Genomic DNA, 21,996 nt, shown 5'->3' with positions numbered 1-21,996 from the left:
AAGGATTCTGGTAAATTCCATTTCATGTCCTCCATTCTTCAAATGCCTTGGCATGGGAAGCACACACAAGAAGAAACATTTTAGAGATCAATAATACAATGCACTTAATCACACTTTTAACCATCGTTTAGAGGATTCCTTCAGGGCAGAAAAGGAAGTTGAGGCCAGGGAGTTATAGCAAAGTGACTCTTCAAGCTCCAAACTAAATAATGTAAGGGAGAGATTAAAACCCTAAGTTTTCTGACTTCTAGGCCAAAAATTGTCACATGACATTGTTTCTACATGTCTGTCTCTCTCTCTGTTTCTGTTGCTGTCTCTTTTTCTTCCCACTTTCCAATCAGTTCTATCTCAACATCTGTATGTCTATGGAAGTTGAAGTGAGGAGTACTTAAAGTGTTAGCATGGAATTCCACAAACATGTCCTATGGAATCTTCTTACATCTCCCAAGCAGCTCCTCAATGGGATCAATAACACAGTTACTGTCCTAACCAAAGATCTCATAGATGGCTTCTTCAAGTTTACCTGGCTCTATTGCTTCCCTTTGCTCAATCTATGTCCTTGCAGCTTACAGTATTCTTACTAAGGTGATCACAGCATACTTTCTAAAGATTTTCATGTGTCACTGCTGCCCTGAGGTTTACCTCATAGGTAAATGAAGGTATATGAAGGGACTTGGAGTTCATAAGAAGGAAATTTTCTGCCTCAATTTCCCTTTGTGCCAGAATATCATCGTAAATACTTTAATAGCTGCTAGCTTCATGAATAGGCTGAGGAATTATACACATATTAAAGAAATTAATATAGTGTTCCTTTTGAGGAAACAGGCTTTGGAATATAACAGTCTAGGCTTGACTCATAGCTCTGTTTCTACCAGATTGGGACAACTGGAGGGTAGGATGCAGAATATAGGATATAGGATGACCTCAATCACCAGTTAACAGGTCACCTGCCAAGAGATGACTGATTCTCAGCTAGCCAACCTTTGATCTCTGCTATTTTTTCCCCAGCAAGATAGCTTGGGCAAATTCAGGTGGTTGTAATAAGATCTCAAATATGTAAGAGACCAAGCCCTAATGCACAAACAAGTTCCAGTCCTTTTTCTGAATCACATGGATTAGAGTGAATTACACAGGTGATTCAGGAATTAAGGGCAGATGAAATAGACCCTATCATCTGAGGCGGGTAGGGAATTTTTCAATCCACCAGATGTTGAAAGTTTCACTATGTAAACATGACAGAGATGCTAATTTTTTTCTAAATCATAAATTTAAATGGCATGAGATGTATCAAATATTAAGAAAAGTTCTCGACGCCTAAAATACAATCCATTGACTTTTGCTTAAGTGCTGATATGAATGCATTAACAGTTAAAATGCAGGGAACATTTTCTGACTTGGATAACCTAAGTTGTTGAAATTGTCATTGCATTCTTGCTAATTTAGGAGGTTTCTTTTTTATTGGATTCATTGCAGAATATTGTAAAAATTGAAGGAACTTAATTACTGGTGGAAGCAAAGTTGTTTAAATGGTTTACTTAATTTCTGAAAGGGGTCAGTTTAAATAGTCTGAAAGAGAAAACTTTGACATAGACAGGCATTATAATAAACTACAATCACTTAACAGGCTGTTTTTGGATGGTGTTGGAAAGTATTTCACAATGTCCTTTGAATTTGGTTGGTTTCAATATGGATTAACCATCTCAGTAGGATTTCTTGTTGCACTCATGAAGTTCACATTTTCATTTATGTCTGTTTGTTGGAATTATGAGAAGCTACATCTAGCTGAGTTCTAAATGGTATTGAAAATAACAGGCAATTGGTATTATGTTAGAATGCAAAAATGGCTGTAATTATTCCTCTTTGTACCCAGATTCTTTCAGTGTGTTTCTGTAATACATCCCATCAAGAAAAGCAAAGACCATTTTCCATCTCCTGAATCTTGGCTGGCCTGTAACTTACTCTGGCCAATGGAATGAAATGAAAACATTTTTGTGTGAGTTTTGAGCCTTGAACTCACCAGAAAGCCTTGTATACTGTTTCTCTTGGAATGATGCAGCTTCTATGTGAATAAATCTGATTTTTCTTGCTGGAAGATAAAACATCATGTGGAGTATGGAGAAGCAAGGTTTAGCAGCCAACGATAGGCCAGCCAATGGCGAATGGCCTACAAATTTGGAGCCATACAAGTGAGCCTATTTAGACAAACTGGTTTCCACTGATACAGCATCTCAACTCAGTTCCGTAAGTGAAGAAAACCCAGGCAGCTAGGACTCCAAGAACTACTTAGCTAAGAGTGATAAATAACATAGATGGAAAGCCACAAGTGGTTAATACTACTTTCTCTAGGACTTGCCTTGGAAGATAGATAATTAAAACTTTGCCAGGAAATTCTGCCACCATTTTGTTACTAGTATAGGAGAGTTTCAACTCATTATTCTCTTTGCCTATGTATAATCTGTCCACACACTCAGTACATCTTGCTTTCCTTGTAAACATGCCATGAAGTATTTCTCTATAGCTAATGTGGCTCTCCAAAATAGCAAAGTTTTCAGTTATACCAATCTCTTACCTGCATTGTTAACTATATGAGCTTGATAAGTTTGTTTAAACTTAGAATGTCAGTTTTTCCAAAAGCAATCATCATCATCATCATCATTATCATCACTTAACCAAATTAACATGCAGTGTGGGATTGCTAAAGCACAATATCAAAGCACTATATCTGTGTGGCAATTTAACGTCAGTCTCAACTATTTTGCCCCTCTTCCTAATGACACATGTAGTATTTGTCCTGTTCCCTTGATTTCACTTTGCTTTTATGACTAATTTCACCAGAGGAATAAGGTAGAAATGAGGCTATCCTAGTTTTTAGGCCGAGAAGAGGTAAAGAGATCAATGTCTTCTACTTCCTGTGTGTTGGCCTCTACTTCCTGTCTGCTTGCTCTGATTCCCTATTTGTTGGTGCCTGCAGCTACCTGAGTCCAATTACACTACTGAAGAGAATACTAGGAGAGCTCCAAAATCTACACAGAGGAGAGGACACAAGATGAGATGTGCCTTTCATACATCTCCACTGATGTACCAGGCATGGGGGTGGAACCATCTTAGACCTTCCTTGCCATTTTAACTGCCTTTGAGTACAGTGACCCCAGAGAATTATCAAATCAAATGGACAAATCTATCAGAAAAATTTTACTTGAATTCCTGACTAGAGAGTCATCAGATACAGTAAGATGACTATTGTTTAGAATCACTCAGGTTTGGGGGAGCTGTTGCTAAAGCCATAGATACGAATAATAATTTCATACAGGCTGGCCCTTGGGACACAGGGTAACTGAGCAATGGAGGGGATTCCCAGAGTGTAGGACTTCCAATGCTTAAACTTGGAAAGTCCCAGGTAAAAGAGGAGGAGTTGGTATCCCCTTAACACATGTCAGAAATTATTGTTTTGGTAGTGTACTAAAGCAAACTAAGGTGCTGGGAAGGTAGCTCAGTGGTAGAGTGCTTTCTTTACATGTATGAGGCCCTGGGTAGCTCAGTGGTAGAGTGCTTTCTTTACATGTATGAGGCCCTGGGTTCAATTCCTCAGCACCATATAAGCAGAAAAAAAATCCGGAAGTGGTGCTGTGGCTCAAGTGGTAGGGCACTAGCCTTGAGCTGAAGAGCTGTGGGACAGTGCCCAGGCCCAGAGTTCAGCCCCCACAACTGACCAAAAAAAAAAAAAGATTAAAAAAAAAGCAAACTAAAACCATTCTGTTATGATTTTATTTCTAGCAAAAGTACCCAAAGGCTATGAGGAAATTTCATACCCATATCTTTACTGAAGGTGAAAATATTTGTGTATGGATCAATGCATGGTATTATGCTTTATAAAAGGCAATCTGTTGAAAATCAGGTCAAATTCATTTTTCTGATCTATGAAGTAACTTAAAAAAATGGATAAAGACTTTCCTTAAACTCCTCACACAAATAAAAAGACAGTAATGTGAACCCCAAAGGTATTTCAAACTTAAACTCTAACAACATGTTTTTATTAAATATTTGAAATAACTTTATCTGGGGAATTGACAAATGTTACCATGCTTAAATTGGCATCTTTTCAAATGTTCTTTGGGGCTTTTAAACTATATACAAATATTACTATTACTGTATACTATGATTAACTTTTCCCCTGAATCAAAGTAGTTTCAATTGCACTTTTGAAATTGCAAAAATGAATTGCAAAAGTGATGCTGTGTGTTAAAAGTTTTGAAAATCCAAACAAAGAACAAAATTGTGAAAGTATTTTTGACAGAATAAATACATTTAACAGATACAGAGTCACTACACAGACACAGACACAGATACACACATACACACACACACACAAACTTAAAAAATATCTAGAATCTCCATTGCCAACAAGGTCAAGAATTTTTTATAGCTTGAAATGAGTATACAGATAGAAAAAATAGAACAACAGTTTAATACTTAAGCAAAATCTAAGAAGGAAAAAGACATGAGTATGTGTTTTCCTTCACACAGGCCCATACAGTCCAGACTTCTCTAAAGGCATGCAAAAGACTTCATTGTTTTATACCAGTGTCCTAGAACTAGAAAATGAAGGGCCGAGGTGGTGAATGGGTCATCCCTGTGGATTTTATTGCACACTGGCCAACAGGATAGGTCTAGGAGACTGAAGAGGAAGCTCATCTTTTCAGTAGAATTGCTGTGTCCAAATATATAAATATTTTTAAGTATTTTTGATTTTGGATATCTGCTTTCCAGATGAGTTTGTGGCAATATAAGTTTATATCATCCACAGTACTATAATTTTTGAATTGTATGTAATATTATCATTGTTTACATGGACAAAATTCTGCTTTGTTCCTTGTATTTTCAGCTTTTTAAAATTAGAAATTGTTTTGTTACTTTCCTATATGCTTTTCCATACAGTCTATTCTCTACATAATATATAACTAATATAAAATTTATATAACACACCTGCTACATAGCCTATATACAATATGCATATATAGCATATATATTTATGATTTATCTATTATCAATATTTATTTATGTTTTAAACATTGAAAAAATTTTAAATGTTCTTTCATAATGTTATTTGATAAAATTACTTGCAGGTGGCAGATCTAGAAGAATGGAGAACTAGGATGATTTCCAAAGTATTAAGAAATTCTGCTGTCTAGACCTCAACTTAAATGTGCTAAGGATTTCCCTGTGTTTACGGATAAATAAAAACATCTCTCTTGGATTTTTCCCCCCCTGTTCAGCCCTATTATTTCAAATTGCAGGTTTCCTGCCGGTTTCATTCTGAGACACTACCTTGACTCTGTGAATGTGATTCTCATCAGGTCTCAGCCAGCCTGGCCACCAGCTCATTAGAGTCTGACTGGTGCTGCAGGTGCTAACTACTGTGATAATGATCCTACAGCCCCTCTATCTTATTTTGTGGCCTTGCACTGTAAATGCCACAAAGGAGGGTGGGAGACTCTGGGACCCAGGAGTCCTTCCCGGATTAGGCATAAAGGGTTTGTGATAGATACTAAAACCTTGGCTTTATCTGCTCTGGAGTTGGGGCTGAACATAAACACTACTCTGTGTTCTCAAGAGACAGTCATCCTGGCTGTCCGACCCTCTGGTATGGAGACTGGGAAAACTGAGCCTGCCAGACAGTTGCTAGAGAATTGCCAGCTTTCCCACCTGAATTCCCCACACAGAATTCCCCACCCTCTGATGGTGGGGTTTTAGGATGGGTGTGCATTTCAGTTTGTCAAAAAGAGATCAGTTCCTGTGCTGAAAGGCAAGCCGGGGGCAGTATTTGACAGAGCCCAAGAGGGACAGTTACCATGTAAGTGGTTCTCACGCTGGGCTTGGCATTGGGTGCCAGCTCGCACATTAATTCCTTTGACACATTAACTCTTTGGATGGGTCTTTCACCGATTTGCTCCACATTCCCAAGGGATGGCTTTGTCAATTGTCTGGCTGCTGTTTTGACAGTCGATAGCCCCTTGATGCCAGCTTAGGCTGTCTAATAAGAAAGAGGCCAACGTGAAATTTTAGACCCAACAACTACTCAACGTGGTATGAGGTGACTCCAGCTCTTTTCTTTTCCTTTTTTCCTTTCTTCTGAATGGTAATGGGATTTTATCAGTTCCTTTCCTCCTTCTCCCAGGCTTTGGAGAAGACAGATGTATATTATGAAGGGAAGCTAGAATCAAGGAGTGCTGTCACATCCAGGGGAGCTTGACTGGGGATGTGAAGCTGGAATGCAAGCAGATATAATTTACGTTATTAAAGAGACTCTGGACAAATGTCTAGGTTTGGGATATTCTTGATGTAAATTCCAGTGATCAGCAATAAAGGAGTAGACAACAATCAGGCCTGGTATCAATATTATGGTTCCTGGGAAGGGAATTCCTGAATGGATTCTCTGTTCTGTAGCCATGTCGGTAAGCACACAGATATCACAGCTCCATGTTATTTGTAAACAATTTCAAAAGAAAGGAACAGAAATAGAAATGGCTTTCTTCTTTAAATCCCCTGGTTAAGGCACGTATCTTAGCATTCCAGCAAAAGCACATTCCTGGCATCCCTCTAATGCCAGGTGTAAATCCTTCTCTTCTCCAGAATAAATCTACAGTCAGAAACAAATATACAGCTACTTTAATGTTGCTGAGGATCTTTCTAGATTGCCCTTGTGGCAAAGTCTCAATACAAGTCATATTTTTAATCCGTTGACTCAATTTCTATTTTGCCTGCTTTGTTGCAAACCATTTTGCATTTTATCAACTGAAATCATTTGGAGAAATATGATGGTCATTTTTTTTTTACTAATCCATGAGCCCCAGTTAAAGTACAACATCTGAATATGTTTTATCTTATTCGCTTAAAAATGTTTGCCAGCTCAGAAGTGTTATAGAACTATTACTTCAGAAAGTAATGCAAATTAATGCAAATATCAATGTGATTACTAGTGTTTATGAGCTTATCTTAGTCCTCTATTCCAGTTAAGAAGAGCTGCAACTTACACATTTTCATTACCTCAGAAAACTCATGTACTAATATATGGCTTTGGCAGACCCAAAAATAACAGAAAAGTACAAGTATGGAAGTGACTAATTCCAGAATTTAAATGATTCTCTTCACAGGTCTTTTTAGCTGCCCCAACCACACCCTCTGTTGGGGTAATAAGAGGAATGACCGACACACTGGAGATTAAGTTATAGTCATCTGATATTAAAAGGGAAGAACATTTTTTAAATGCATTTGCTGATCATTGCCACTTGCTTTGCAGAACCTAATACATGCCTCCCTGATAACATCAAAGGAATTAAGGCCCTCTTTATGTAGCAAATGCTTTTCACAGTTCAATAACCAGTCCTGTTGCTGCTATAATATTTCACTCACATTTCCCCATGCTCAGAGCAGGCCTCAGAATTGGAATTGCTTCATTTCTATTGAAAACACCTTCATCTCTCTCCACCCCATTCTCTTGCCCTCTCCGAAGATTTACAAGTTATACTTGTCTCATTTTTCAGGAAAATTACAAACATGGTTTCTCTGCTTTAGAGTTGTGTTTCTGAGACCTGGAGAAATATTGCAGTTATCACCCATATTCCTCTCTCTGTCTGGAAAGGGCCAAACCAAGTGGCTTGTTATATGAACCAGAAAAAACAACAACAACAAAAGACAGGAACCCAAAGCCCAATGTGATTGCAATAGAAACCATTGTTCAAAGCACTTCCTGGGAATTATTTAGGGATTATGGCGTCAAATTGTTTAATCTGTAGGAAATACCCCAGGCCTTCAAATCGTATCAGCAAATACATTTTAAGAGCTTACTTTGTGCCCAGGACTGAGTTGAGCACTTTGAGAGACGAAAAAGGAAATGTAAAGCAAAAAGTTATAGTAGATTGGACTGAGAGGGGTGAAAAGTCAGGGGTTACCTTTTGTTTTCTTATTCATATTGAAGACTTTTTCAAAGTCTCCCTACGTCCTCTTTAAACACAAGTTAGTTTCACTTCATTTTAGTTTTAAGAATGAACACCCTAATAATTTTTGAAACCCATGCTGGATTAAAAATCAACATATGTCAGAGGACAAAAGAGAGGATATACGACTTTAAAAGATTCTCAGACCGGACGCTTCAAAAGATGGTTAAGGAAGCATAAAGGGAAAGAGCAAAAAAGGATGGGAAAGTAAAGTACTTTTCCATGTAGATTTTATAAGATTTATTTTAGCAATACTGGAGTATTTATATATTTTTAAAAATCTTGAAGGAAACTTGAGAATACTAAAGTTTAGGAATGATTTTCTACCAGTTGGTTTTACATTTTTATTCCACAAAATAAAAACACTCCCATCTAAGATTTTCATTAAATGACCTAGATAACGCTCAAATTTCTACACCCATTCCCCTGCCCCCATTTTTTTTAAAAATGAAAGATTCAGCCAAGCTTGTTGTTTTAAAAAGGTTTCTAATCACAGGAGAACCACACATTCAACTTTGCTCATTTCCTGTGCCAATTAACAGACAGGGGTGGGTGTCTCTCCACTGTTACCACAAGGAATTCCAGGGACTGACCCTTTCAAACTTGACTCTCTGTCCCTGGGAAAGTGGCATCAGCTTTGGAAAGAGGCAGGAAGTTGGAAATCCTGAGGAATTAGAGCCCAGGAGCCTGAGAACCCAGAGGCCTGGGTAGCTCAGAGGCAAAGCGGGGTTGGAAACCCAGAGTGATGGAATCTTTAGTTTATTTCTGAAGTTTATTCTGTAATGAAACACTGCATTCTGGGAGTACCATCACAACAAAAATGCCTTTTTTAAAAAAAATTGGGTAGTGAAGGCAATTCTTGGGCCCAGTAAGCCTGATATCAATCTTCCAAAGGGATCCCCTAAGTTTAGATAAAGGAAACAAAAACTTCCAAAATTGACCTACCATACCTGGAGCAGAGAGAAAATGAGATGCTTCACACTTACAGCTGCTCTGATTTCCTCAGAACACAGGAAGGTTGAACAAAGCAAAACAGGGCCACTCAAAGAGAACTAGAACCAAAGCAACCTGGACTCTGATAGGTAAATTGAAATAGCTGAAACCAGATTAGGAAAAGCAAATCCTGCCTTCCCCAGTCTTCTGAAACCACTTCTCACTATGTCAGTTTATCCATTATCTGTGGATAAAGTGTCCATCTCTAAAGAACACAAACAAAATCAAACAGACAACAAAATGTAGTTATTTAAAACAAATACCATGTATGATTTTCCTAAGTCTCTGAGTGGCCTTGGAAGTTCTGCTTATTTGAGTCTGGCAGTGGGACTCACAACATGAGTAAGGCCAGCAAGTGGGAGGCCCGGTGCTGCTGGCCCAGCACGGCCTGTATAGGATTCGGTTATTTTTTACATTGTTTCTCAGACCTTGGTAGTTTAGCCAGGGCTCATTCTCAAGGTATAGCTCCAAAATGAGCAGAAGAAAATGCATGACTCATTTTAAATTATGTTTTTATTATCTTTAAGAAGTTGTTCAAAAGGGTTATCATTGAATATGTCATTTTGGGAGTACAAGGTCTTTATGCTAGCTTCAGATCAGGCACACCATCATTCCCACAACATTTGATTTAAGGTAATGAGTCATAAGACCAACTGATTCAGCAAGTAATCATCTGGACCCTTCCTCTTGATACCAGCAGTTACAAAGTCACATTGCAAATGGTGTGACGGTTTACCTGACTAGGGCTATATTTGCATCCAGTCTGTTATAGTTAATCTCTGAAAATTTGTAAGAGGCCACAAATCCTGCATCAGATTCACCACAAATGCTGTTTGCTTTTGTGATTTCCTCTAAAAGTTACTACAAAAAGAACTCTATCTCCAAATTAATCATAAATACCCAGAAGACTAGAACATTCTTTAATCCTGCATTTTACATCATCTGCATCATTTTCCTGATAACATTTTTTTTTGTTTGTGAACCAATGGAAAATTGACGACTACAAATCTGAATACTTTTGTTTCCAGAAATACTGTTTTTATGGTATTTACTACCAGCATGTTCCCTATGTTCCCAGCCTCTATTCTTTTTTTTTAATTGTGAAAATACCGTACAGAGGGGTTACAATTACATGAGCAAGGTAATGAGTATATTTCTTATCAAGCATTGTTGCCTCCTCCTTTGTTTTCCCTTCCCATCCCCCCCCCTCCGCCCCAAAGTTATAAAGTTCGTTTTTTGACATAACGTCTTGTACATCACATTGTTGCAATGGGTCCACCTGTATCTCTATTTAAACAATTTATTCTTGAGCATAAGGAACTATGAACTTATAGAAAAATTACATTTAAAACTCAGCAATAGCTGGACACCAGTGGCTCATGTCTGTAATCCTAGCTACTCAGGAAGCTGAGATCTGAGAATTGATGTTTGAAGCCAGCCCTGGCAGGAAAGTCCAGGAGACCCTTACCTTTAGTTAACCACCAGAAAACAAGAAGTGATGCTGTGGCCCAAAGTGGTAGAGCACTAGCCTTGAGCAAAAGAGCTTGGTGATAGCTCCCAGGCCCTGTGTTCAAGCCCCATGACCACCAACAAAACAAAACAAAAAGAAAAAAAAAAGAGAAAAAACCCTTAGCAATAAATTTCTTTATAATTTAATTTAAAATAATCTCAAGGCCTGTGTTCTTATTCTGCTGAGCTGTTGAAATTCATCTAGAGTTGTTTTTGGAGTTTGATTACCCACCTTTGGGAATTCAATTATATCTATGAAGTAGAGGGAAGGTTCCTGGGCTCTGTGTTCCTACATAGACTTCTGCTTTGCTTTGGAACCAGAAAAGGGAAGCAAATTGCTTAGCTATATTCTGCCTTTCTAAGGCACCAGCAGCTATGTCTCTCAGAGGTTTGAGCCTTCATCAGGATATTGCTAAGAAGCACAATGCAAATGTCTTTATTTCTTATGCAACTGTAGTCACCAGCTCCTCTACTATAGTTTGGAACATGCCACATTAAAAGCTTGGTCCTCAGATTGCCACTCCTAAGAAGTAGTGGAACATTAGAGCAGAGAACAATGGGAAGATGTTTGGCCCTTGGGTTATGTCCCAAAAGAAATATTGGAACTCCAGTGCTCTCTCTCTCTCTCTTTCTCTCTCTCTCCTTTCCCAGATTCCTTGAAGACAAATAGACCTCCCTGACCTATGCCCTCTTGACATATGATATTCTGTACTGTTAACCATAGACTCAAACAAGACAGGCCATGTGATTGAGTCTGACACCTCTGAATTGATGTACAACAATAAACTTTTTCTCTTATTCAGTTGACTATCTTAAGTGTGTTACAGTGATACTCTCCTTTTGAAGGAAAAATAAATGCCATTTCTTTTCTTCCCTTCAAAGACTTGAATCACTTGTTCTCATTCCAAGAGTCTAAACTCAAAGGCAGGAAGAATTATTACTTCTCTATAGATTCTACTTGATGCCTACCAAAAATTTCAGAGGCATGCTACTTACTATATGGCTAAGATAACTTTATATAATATGGGAAGGAGAAACTAGAGGGAAAAATTACCAGAAGTTTTATCCCAAATTATTCCCCCCTCCCCACCATTGTGTACCTTTTAAAAGAAGCTTCTGGTATTCTTCAAGTGTCTACTAGATCTAGATTGTGCTTACTTGCCCCATATTGCTGCTGAGAATGAAGCAGATGTGTGCCAATCAGAATGGGCAGCTACTAAAGAGGTCACAGATGGTAATAATATACACAGGCTCAGAACAAGATGTTGGAAACATGCCCCAAAGCTATTAGATGTATTTAGCAGATACTAAAATGTAGTCCCAAACCCAGCTCTTTGTCTAGCTTCAAGTATAAGCCAGCTGTTCATCATCCTCAGAAAACAAATGCAGGAATAACTAATTAAATGAAGATGGTTCAAGGCTGAACAAGAGGAGGAGGGCGTTTTGCTTCACAAACAGTTGACTTCCACCATAACAGCTTTGTTTCTCTCTAGGTACCACAACCACTTTGGGTATCTTTAATCTAAAAAATTTGTAGACACTCAAGAAAACATAATGTGTGGTTCTGACTCAGTTTTCTGGGAGTCTGGTAGGCAGACCAACCTGGAAACATATGGCAGAAGAAAAGTACGATTGCAATCTGACTTTCTGGCTTCCAGAAATTTGGCTTCTGAAAGATTCTGATGGCACATAGACTTACACTAGGCAAATACTGGTGAGTAAAAACGTCATTTGGCTGTTGTCATAAAGAGCTTATAGTCTAGCAGGAGAAAAATAAAAACAGGTGGTTGAATCCTTTGCCTAAAACCTTTCTTTTCCAAAATAGATAAAAACTTCATCATCACGGAGTAGACATGAAAGCTAGGTCCTTTTGGTCTTTCAAATATTGAACTAGTACCATCTGTTTTCTCAACTAATTTGTCTCTTCTCTTAGGACATAGGTAATCTTACATTTCCTCCCATGCTTAGTTATTTACTTTTATGTCTATCATTATTCTATCAAATTTCCATGGTGTTGGAATGAAGACACAGGGAATCCTTGGCCTCTCTGTTCATTTGAAGTATTAGATTGTAGTAGCCACTGGATGTATCCACCACAGTGATATCATTCCTTTTTGCTCTTCTCAACAATTGGGGGAAAAGCAGTTGGGTAATGAGAATATGGTAATGGTTTAAAGAAGGAGACCTTACAATTAGTGCTGACAAAGCCAAGCAGGAAATGAAACTAAGTGATTTTAGATGAAATATATAGGTAACGGTAGTCATAGGGTGTGATAGAAGACACATCCACTTAAGGGAATCAGCTACTAAGTTCTAGTCAATTATTGCCACAAGGGTTGTGGTCCTATTACTGCCACAGTTTTCAGATTTTCCAAGGACACATAGAAATCCATATTTGATGTAAACTCCCTCAAGGTTTTAATCTTCAGGACTTCTTTTTTCTTTCTTTCTTTCTTTCTTTTCAACAGTTTGGACCACATAAAACATGCCATTGAATAGGATGTGGCTTTGGACAGCCAGTGGGTCTCTAGAACAAGGGACATATTGTGGAACTGAAAGAATGCCCCCATGTCTTTTCTTGTCATGGGAATGCAGGCTACTTTAGGAAAATGCAAACCAGAAGGTCTCTTCTCCCAAGTTTAAAACCTGGAGCAAGCCCGCTGTAGTGCTACCAGCCCACATGAATGTTTTCAGGAAGAAGCAAAACATGGACACGCGGACATCACAATGTGAACATTCTTTCTTGCCCTGGGTCTTCATGTTATGGTTTTCTTGAAACCTTTGGATTTGATGAACTGATTTATGCACCTTGCTCTACTTAGATGGGCTTCTTGTCTACCTTGGGTTGAACCACTGAAAGGCATTGCCTCTGGAAATGGTAAGTGCTTGGGTCCTAATAGAAACGGAACAGAAAGAATACAGATCACCAGAGGTGAAGTGGGGAAGTTGGTATACCCGAGGAACCTAAATTCAAGTTGGCTTCCAACTCAGTTTCCCAAAGCAAGAGCTCTATTCAGAGACTCCTTCTGGTTCAATTTAATAAAACCACAGAAAATTTACCAGCTAAACTCACGAAGATGAGATGCTAATAGAAAACAGATTTTTCTTCTTTGGATGTCATGGATGAGAGCATCTTTAGGGACCCATTTTCTGTGTCCTCAAGGTTTGAGGACTGTGGAGCTGGCAGGACTTTGCTTTGGCAGGCACACACAATGCATGCTCCAGAGCCCTTGTACGTTGCATTTGCCATGAGGCATTATGCCTAATGTGTTCTTTTTATTGTCACAGTTAGAAATACTGTCAGATTCTGGCTCAGTTTCCTCATCGAGTTTCCTATTGATGAAGGATACTAACACCTGTGACAGAACCCATTCTCACTCTTTTTTTCCTCCTTCCTAGCTTGAGTTCTCATCATAAAACTTCTCACTACCTTCTGTTGATCTTAGACATTTCAGTGTATATCTTCTCCATAGAAAGTAAACTCAGGATTTTTTTTATAGATTCACTACATTGTTTATTTCCTAGGACAATAAGGGGAATGATGTAGATACTCAGAGTAATTGCCCATTGAATGAATTGCTTAGATAGATAAATAGATAGATAGAGATTTCGGAATCTTTCTATCTCTCTCTCTATATGTATGTATAGATCTATACATATACATGAACTAATATATGTTGAGCTAAACAGATTTTGGCTGAGACTCCTCAAGTATCTTTGCCTGGGTACTATATTAAACATCGGGGTGAACATGTAATTTCTCCCAAATCTGTATTCATATATTTATATATATATGAATATGTATCTGTATATATATACATATATATTTTTATATATCTTAAATTTTGTTATTTTGGTTCAGCTTCTTTGGCAAAATGATGCTTCTAGTATATGAAATAAAAACTTAAAGTATTTTTATCTAAATTACAATATACTTGGGTCATGAAAAAGTCTTTAGATTATTTTGGTAGCTTAAGTGGGTATGGATTGGATAATATTTCTTTCAGAGATAATAGGATCTTTAAGACACAAGGTTGTAGCCTTAGTTATTACTTGGAAAATAATTGCTTTGAACTTTGGATTAGCTATTTATTTGTATGAGTGACCAGTTTCCTTCTTTTTTTTGTGTGTGTGTGCTTCTAACAAGGATTTAAACTCAGGGTCACATGCTTTCCAGACATGGCTGGCACTCTACCACCTGAATCATACCTCCAGCTCTGGCTCTTTGTGAGTTAACTGGAGGTAAGAATCTCTTGGATTTTTCTATCCAGGATACTGTCAAGCCTTGGTCCTCAGATCTTCACCTCCTGAATAGCTAATATCATAGGCATAAGCCACCAGCACCCAACAAAAATTTTATATTGTTCATTGTATCTATTCACTTAACAGTCTTAACACAAATTAGTTACTTATATTTCTCTTTAATAATTGGTACGCCTTTAGTACATGCTAATAAATCAAGAAGAAATACTTTTCTATGGGCATTGTTTAAAGCTGGAGTTCCAAGTACAAAAGTTCCTGTAGGTGAAGAAGGCAATCTTTTATTTTTCACAGAAAAAAATACTATACTGCAGAGAAATAATGGTAGAAAGAGAGAAATCAATTGAAGAGTAGAATTGAAGCAACATTTGAATACCGACTTGTGGCTACCCACTGTGAAATGATATTCATCTTTGGTTCCAATTTCCAATTGCTAAACAGCCACGCTAGGTACATTTTCTTCAAATGATTATCTCTCTTGTGTTTCTATGAGAAGGCAATAGTAGAAAACATACAGAGATAACTATCCATTTATTACAGTAAGTGTTTGGCCCTAGTATTCTACTAAAATACCTCTTATTAATTGTGACTAAAACCTTCTTACTAAATTCAAGAACATTTCCCAATCATCATCTTTCTTCTCGTCTCAGCAACGTTTTCTGTTGGTTTCCCATCTTCCCTTTTTAGCACCCTCTTTCCTTGTGGCATCCATGACTCAATGTTCTCTTTTCCTTCCAGACTTTGTAACACCCTTTTTCTGTCATTGGTATTGGCAGCTATTTAACCCACTGGCTAGGTGTCAGCCCAACGCCCAGGCCTACCTCTTTTACACTATAATCTTTTTAGGGTGTCTTGGCAGCATATTTCTCTGCAATTCTCTATTCTTTGAGTCAAATCTCCAGAGCATATTCTTAAGCTTTTAGAATCTATCTATTGTGCTAACATCCACTAAATATTTCAAAGATTCTTTAAATCCAACAGCTATAAATCTAAGCTTACAATATAATCTTCCTTTGGTATTTAAATCCCAAAGAATAGCATAGATATTTATCCTACTATGCAAATCACCATTGATCCCTTTCTGTCTCATATCCTCTACCCAAATCAACCTTGATTTTATTTTCTAATAAATCTTACTGTTGTTCATTTGTCTCCAAATCCATAACTATCAATCTAAAATAAGCTACCAATGTATTTTCTATGGAAAATTGCACATTCCTACAAATGGGACTAACCACAACCTTATCTGAGTAGTCTGCCCAACCTACATCTTTTGGGTAATTCAGAGTATGCCCTTTACCATTAACTTCAAATACACATGTGGCCTCCCCTTGCATTCTGGGTAAACAGCACAAATTTATGATCCACTGAATTCTTCCTTGCTTGGTTTCTAGTCACACTTTGGTAAATTGGGAATCTTCTCTTTCTTTGTGTACCATACAGATCCTTTTATATGTTTCCTAATGTTACTTCTCATCACAGTTTTTTCCAATGATATGGTTTTCTCCTTCTCAAAGTGTTCTTCTCTTTACCTAGCTAAGTCTTCTTGCTTGTCTATCAGATCTCAGATTAATGGTCGATTCTCCAATTAAATGTCCTTGCCTTTTATACGAAGCCTGTTAGCATCATTTTTATGTCTTGTATGATTATCTTTATGTATTTTATGATATGTTAATCTTATATTACTACATGATGTCCATATAGACTGCAAGTTTCACAAAGACAATCTAATTTTACCATTATCTAATGTACGTACACATATGGTCCCCATGGTCCTGAATGCCAAATGTTCTCTCTGCTGTTCCTGTAAAACTGGCTCAGAATCCCCAGATGGTTGGTATCCAGATGTGTTCTCCCAGAGTTACATTCAAAGCGATACAAGAAATTCTGGTTGACGTATATACTAACTTTTACCTCAAAATACAAGGTCATTGTCTAGAAACTGTATTTTCTTCAGGTTTCAGATCAATAAGAGCCTCAATGTTGCTATTCAGAATAAGTTGAAAGCAACCAAATGTATTAAGTAGGAGAACGACAGACATAACATATGTTTTTAAGGCCTGAGATACAGTGAAAAAGCCCTGTGCTAAAAAGCTGAACTCAAGATACAAGCTTTCTCTGCATAGGGGCCATACATGAAAGCTTTTCACAGAGGTCTTGCAGGACACAGACTCATCGAAGTACTAGCACTGATGTCTGTGAATATTGCTTCATATAGCCTTTTTGCCTTTACCTAATAGGTCTTGGAATCAGCGGCAATGAATGAAACAATTGTAATCATGTAATCCTAAGATCCTAAATTATTAACTGTTAGCTCTAATTTATTCCAAAATTGTTTAAACTCATTTAATATTACTAAAAAATTAGGTGCCAGATTTTTAAAAATTAAGGCATTTAAATTTTTTAAAATATTTTTATTGTAAAAATTTTTATTGTAAAATACAGAGGGGTTACAATTACATGAGGCAAGGTAATGAGTCCATTTCCTATCGAGCACTGTGACCCCCTCTGTTTTTCTCCTACCATCCCTTTCCTCCCTTACCTCCCCAACTCCTCCTTCCTTCCCCCCTGCAAAGTTTTATATAAAGTCCAGGTTCTCAGCTGTGTGTGTGTGTGTGTGTGTGTGTGTGTGTGCACAGCCTGGGTGCTATCTCTGAGCTTTTGTGCTCAAAACTAGCACTCTACCACTTGAGCTAAAACTCAATTTCAGGCTAGTTTTGTTGTTTATGTGGTTGTTTTGTGTTTGGCGGGTGGGGGTTGGGGGTTGATGGTTCATTGGAGATAAGAGTCTCAGGGACTGACTAACCAAATTGGCTTTGAATCATGATCCTGAGATCCCAACTTCCTGAGTAGCTAGGATTATGGACAGGAGACACCAGTGCTCTACCCCAGCATCCTTTTAACAATTGTCCTGATAAGATGAACTGTCTAGGCTTGGGTTGTGCCTTCTACTAGGTATGTGTACTCAGACTTCATCTATGCCTACCATGCCACATTTCCTTCATTGATCCATTGATGTTGACAAACTGATAGCAGAACATATGGGAATATTTTTGACATTTATCCCTCAAATGATAAACATCCTAAAAATTTAGAGTATTAAGACAATATTTACAAAATCCTTGTTGTCTTCCCCACAGTTGGGTGATTGTTTCTTGCATGTAACACTGGTTGATGTTCTCCATTACTTCTTGCTCCCACAGGTCTATATTACTGTCTCCAACCCTGGGATCCTGTTCTTACTGAGTATGAGTAGCAAATTTTTCTCCTATCCCAAACATTAGTGAATTTAAAAAGTAAAGATGAGGGACAATCTTCAAGATAATAAGAAGTTGTTGGCTAGGGGAAATATTAGACTTGTCAAGTGGAAGAGATCACAGAGCATCTCTGAGCATTTTGAGAAATTTTTGTCTTAATGCATTTAAAGATGGTAGGTAAATAATGTAAGCTAATGTTATGGTCCCAGGCTTCAATGTAAATTCAAAAGTTTATCTTGCAACAATAAACAATAAAATCCTTAGTTACTCTTTAGTTTGTCCTATCAGGCTAGCTTCTCTCATTCTTTGATAGATTATATAGATTGTATGATGGTCATGCAAAAGATAATCAAAATGTATGTAGACTTGTCTTTGGAATTAAGTAAAAGCAGCATTCGATTGTGGAACTATGGTAACCATGCCTAAGGTTCTAGACATAGAGACTTCTTAGTTGAAGCCAAAATCAGGTTTGGGGGATTTCTGGTGAGCTTTTTTCATGGTTGTTATTAGAGATAAATGGATCCTTTGGCTACATGGTTCAAGAAACAGGCATTACCACCATTTGATTATTCATTTGCTAGTACAGCTTGTTTCACTTATTAAAGGAAAGTCAAGGTTGAAATTGGATCTCTCCAAACCATGCTCGTGGCTTTATAGGCTTGTGGATGATAAACAGTCTTTAGTATTCAGTATTGACTTTCTAGGTTATAAACTGGCATCAGAGAGGTTTTTCTTCAGACAAACCAATGACATGATGGAGTCTGCAGCTTTAAATAAGGAAACACAAGAATAAGAGGGGTGAATATTCCCTTTGGAAGCCATCAGAGAGTGGTAAGGAAGGGGAAGCTTTTGTTCAGTCACGGAAAATGGACGTGTGTCTCGTGGTGGCCGCAGTTTAAGTAAACATAAACTGGGAACCAGAGATCATACCCATCATTTCCTCAGTGCTAGTAGTTCTAAACCAAAATATATTTTTATTTGGCTAACCCCAAAGTAGGATGTGGGTGCCAGCCTTGGAAACCACATGATCAAGTTTCCAGCAGACACCACGTGGGCCAGGCTTTGTCTTAGGCAGGAAAGTCATAAAGACATTATTCCTCATAGCACCATCATTATGTTTAGCAAACAGAGGCAACCATAACAACATCGCACTGCAGAGAGAGGTCGAAGGGTCTTTGGCAGTCTCTGTGTAGTCTGATATCACTCTATAGTGTAACTACACTGAGAGAAGGGGTATTTTTAAAGGGTTAGGAGAGACATGAGAGCCCAGAGCAAATGCTAGAGTGGAGGAAAATATTCTCTCATCCTAGCCAATCTGGAATCCATGTTTTCCTTGGAAACTCAAAAAGGGATCGAGGAATGAACAAATACCATGTTGTCTGTTGTATTTCTTTTATCAGGAGGTTTCTTTTGGGGCGGGGACCCTTGATCATTCCAGTCACCTTAAGTTTCTTAAACCTGGAATGTGAGCTTGCTGCTCCACAGATTTCCACGGTGAAGGGTTCTATTTATTTATTTACCCTGGAGTTATTGTTTTATCCCCCTTCTCTGGAGCCAAGGAGGGATGGGTAGATGATAGAGTTGGATGCCCTGAGTTAATGACTAGTTCTATATTCACAAGCTCGTTTGCTTCTGTCCTCACCTGATGCCTCAATTCTGCTAGTGAGTGGGAACTGATTTTTATTGAGGACCTTTCAGTCCCTTTAAAAGAAAAAACACAAAACTGCTCACTTGGCTAGAAATGCTTTGACAGAAGGTAGAGCAGCCGGTCACTTTTGAACACTGTGTCTTCTGGATTTGAGGGCAGAAGAGAGTGGCAGTTCCAGAGGGAGGAGGAGACCAAGCAACCATTTCATAGATACTATTAAGAAGGTGGCCTGAATCACAACAGAGTCCGTCAACTGTTCAAGATACAGTCTGTTGTACCCTTTTTCTGGTCATTCCCCACTAACTGTGTGCATGACCCCCTTTTCCCCCAGCACCCTTCCCAACAATCAACTCCCCATAAGAAGGTAATCATCTTATGGTGAATTGGAGAAGAAGAAAAGACACTCTAAGAAAATGTTATGACAATAGAAAACTCTTCAGTGTTGTAACCATCTGGTGTGCTGTGGTAACAAAGAAGGCGATAATTGAGTGCCCAGGAACTTCTTTTGGCCCCAGATAATGGGCACTCACCCTTATTTGTGTTCTTCACAAGGGTAATTCGCCCCCCATTTCACACCACATCTGCACCACATTTCCTCCATCAATACAGCCTTACATATAAGTTACCACACTTAATTAAGTCCACATCATTTTCCTCCAAAGAACAGAAAAAGTTTGTGTGGAGGCCGGAGTGGCAAAGAGGCACAAATGAGATTTTAGGGACTCTTGTTCTGTGAGAGAAGTGGAGATTGATGGGGAGCTCATGCCACCAGGGGTTGCCTGCCGGGTGGGGTGGGGTGGAGATGCACCCTGACAGCTTTAGGCTGGGCAACAGCTGTGGATAGGCTTAGGCAGGCAGCCTTGTGGCCAAGCCAGGCGCGCTCAGGGAAAAGGACAGGGGGACTCCATTGTCACATAATCTTGCTTTTGAAATTGTGCAACAATTGATTCGATCTGATTTCTAAGGTGCTGTCACCAGAGTATCATTAAAAGTCCTTTAAGAAACTGAGAATAGACTAGATCACCAAAGGCGGCTTTGTGGGCCTCTTTTTGGCCTTTGCTTAACATGATTTTCCTTCTAGTGACAGAAGGGGCGAAGCCTGTAAGCGGGGGACAATTCACATGGATACTTTCATTTTTCTTTAATCAACAACACAAGGTTCCTGCAAGAATCAAAGCCATGCTCTTTTGAAGACAGGGGCTTTTTAAAATCTTTATTTCACAACCCTCGGCCTGAGGAGAACGAATTCACATTCTTCTAATTCGCCTTGAGATTTGCTTTACTAAGGTTATTAGCTGTTTTGTGAGTGTGTGTATGTGTGTGTGTGTGTGTATTTTTTCATAGAAACCACTTTCAATGATCTAAAAGTTCCTACCTCTGGAGACTGTGAAATCATTCCAGGATGAGGAAGTCTGAGCCTCAGGAGATGGACATTCATCAACAGATCAAGTACCAAGGGATGAAAGCAGATTCTTCCAGTCTTCTAGCTATCTCAGTCATAGGTAAATTAGCAACTGTTTATCCTCTCTTTAAATGATAAGGAGGGAGCCAGCGTGGGGACCTTTAAGATATTTCTCACAACAAGTGTCAAAATACCCTGAGAGCTCCCAGGGGTCCACCTCCCACACACAGTATGCCCTTCATTTGTTTATCTAAATGCTGACAAATTGCAGTATTTTAACAGCCTATCTGTAGTCCTGGCTTCATTTGCATGGCGTGCCCCTATCTTAGAGGGGATAATGAGGCTCAACATAAAGCCCTCATTGAGGGCTCTACAGAGCCTGACAGTGATGAATACTGAGCAGGAGAATTAGGTGGTTTAGAGAAGAATATGCTATTGTGTACAGCCCCTATCCTTTTATCTTCCCTGCTGCTCACTTTCAGGTCTTTCAAGGGAACTGCCTTCAAACCCTTTCCAGTTAGTGTATTTTACTTTGCTTTCACTCCATTGGGCACCATCTTCCAAATCATCAGCTCAGCCCCTGTGCTATTTTAGTCACCATAATTATGATCCCCTCTTAGCCTATGAAATGCTAGAGGTTTCCTTTCACCGTGCCAGCCTCTGAGAAAGGCTGTAAACCTTTGTCCCAGGAGCATTTGGTCCTTCCACCCACCAGATTCTCAGATACTCTGTTTTGCCTCGCAGAAACCAGCCACCTTCTGCCTAAAGTATTCTGCCTCTGTCCCCAGATCTTTAGTACAACCTGGAGTTGTGGATGATGTTCAGGAAGGATACATACATACATACCTATACACACACACACACACACACACACACACACACACACACACACACATATATTCAGTATCATGAAAGTATGTAGATGCTCAGACA

The sequence above is a fragment of the Dipodomys ordii genome, unplaced genomic scaffold (assembly GCF_000151885.1).
Source record: "Dipodomys ordii isolate 6190 unplaced genomic scaffold, Dord_2.0 Scaffold13, whole genome shotgun sequence".
Taxonomy (NCBI): domain Eukaryota; kingdom Metazoa; phylum Chordata; class Mammalia; order Rodentia; family Heteromyidae; genus Dipodomys; species Dipodomys ordii.
Note: the sequence above shows the minus strand (reverse complement) of the source record.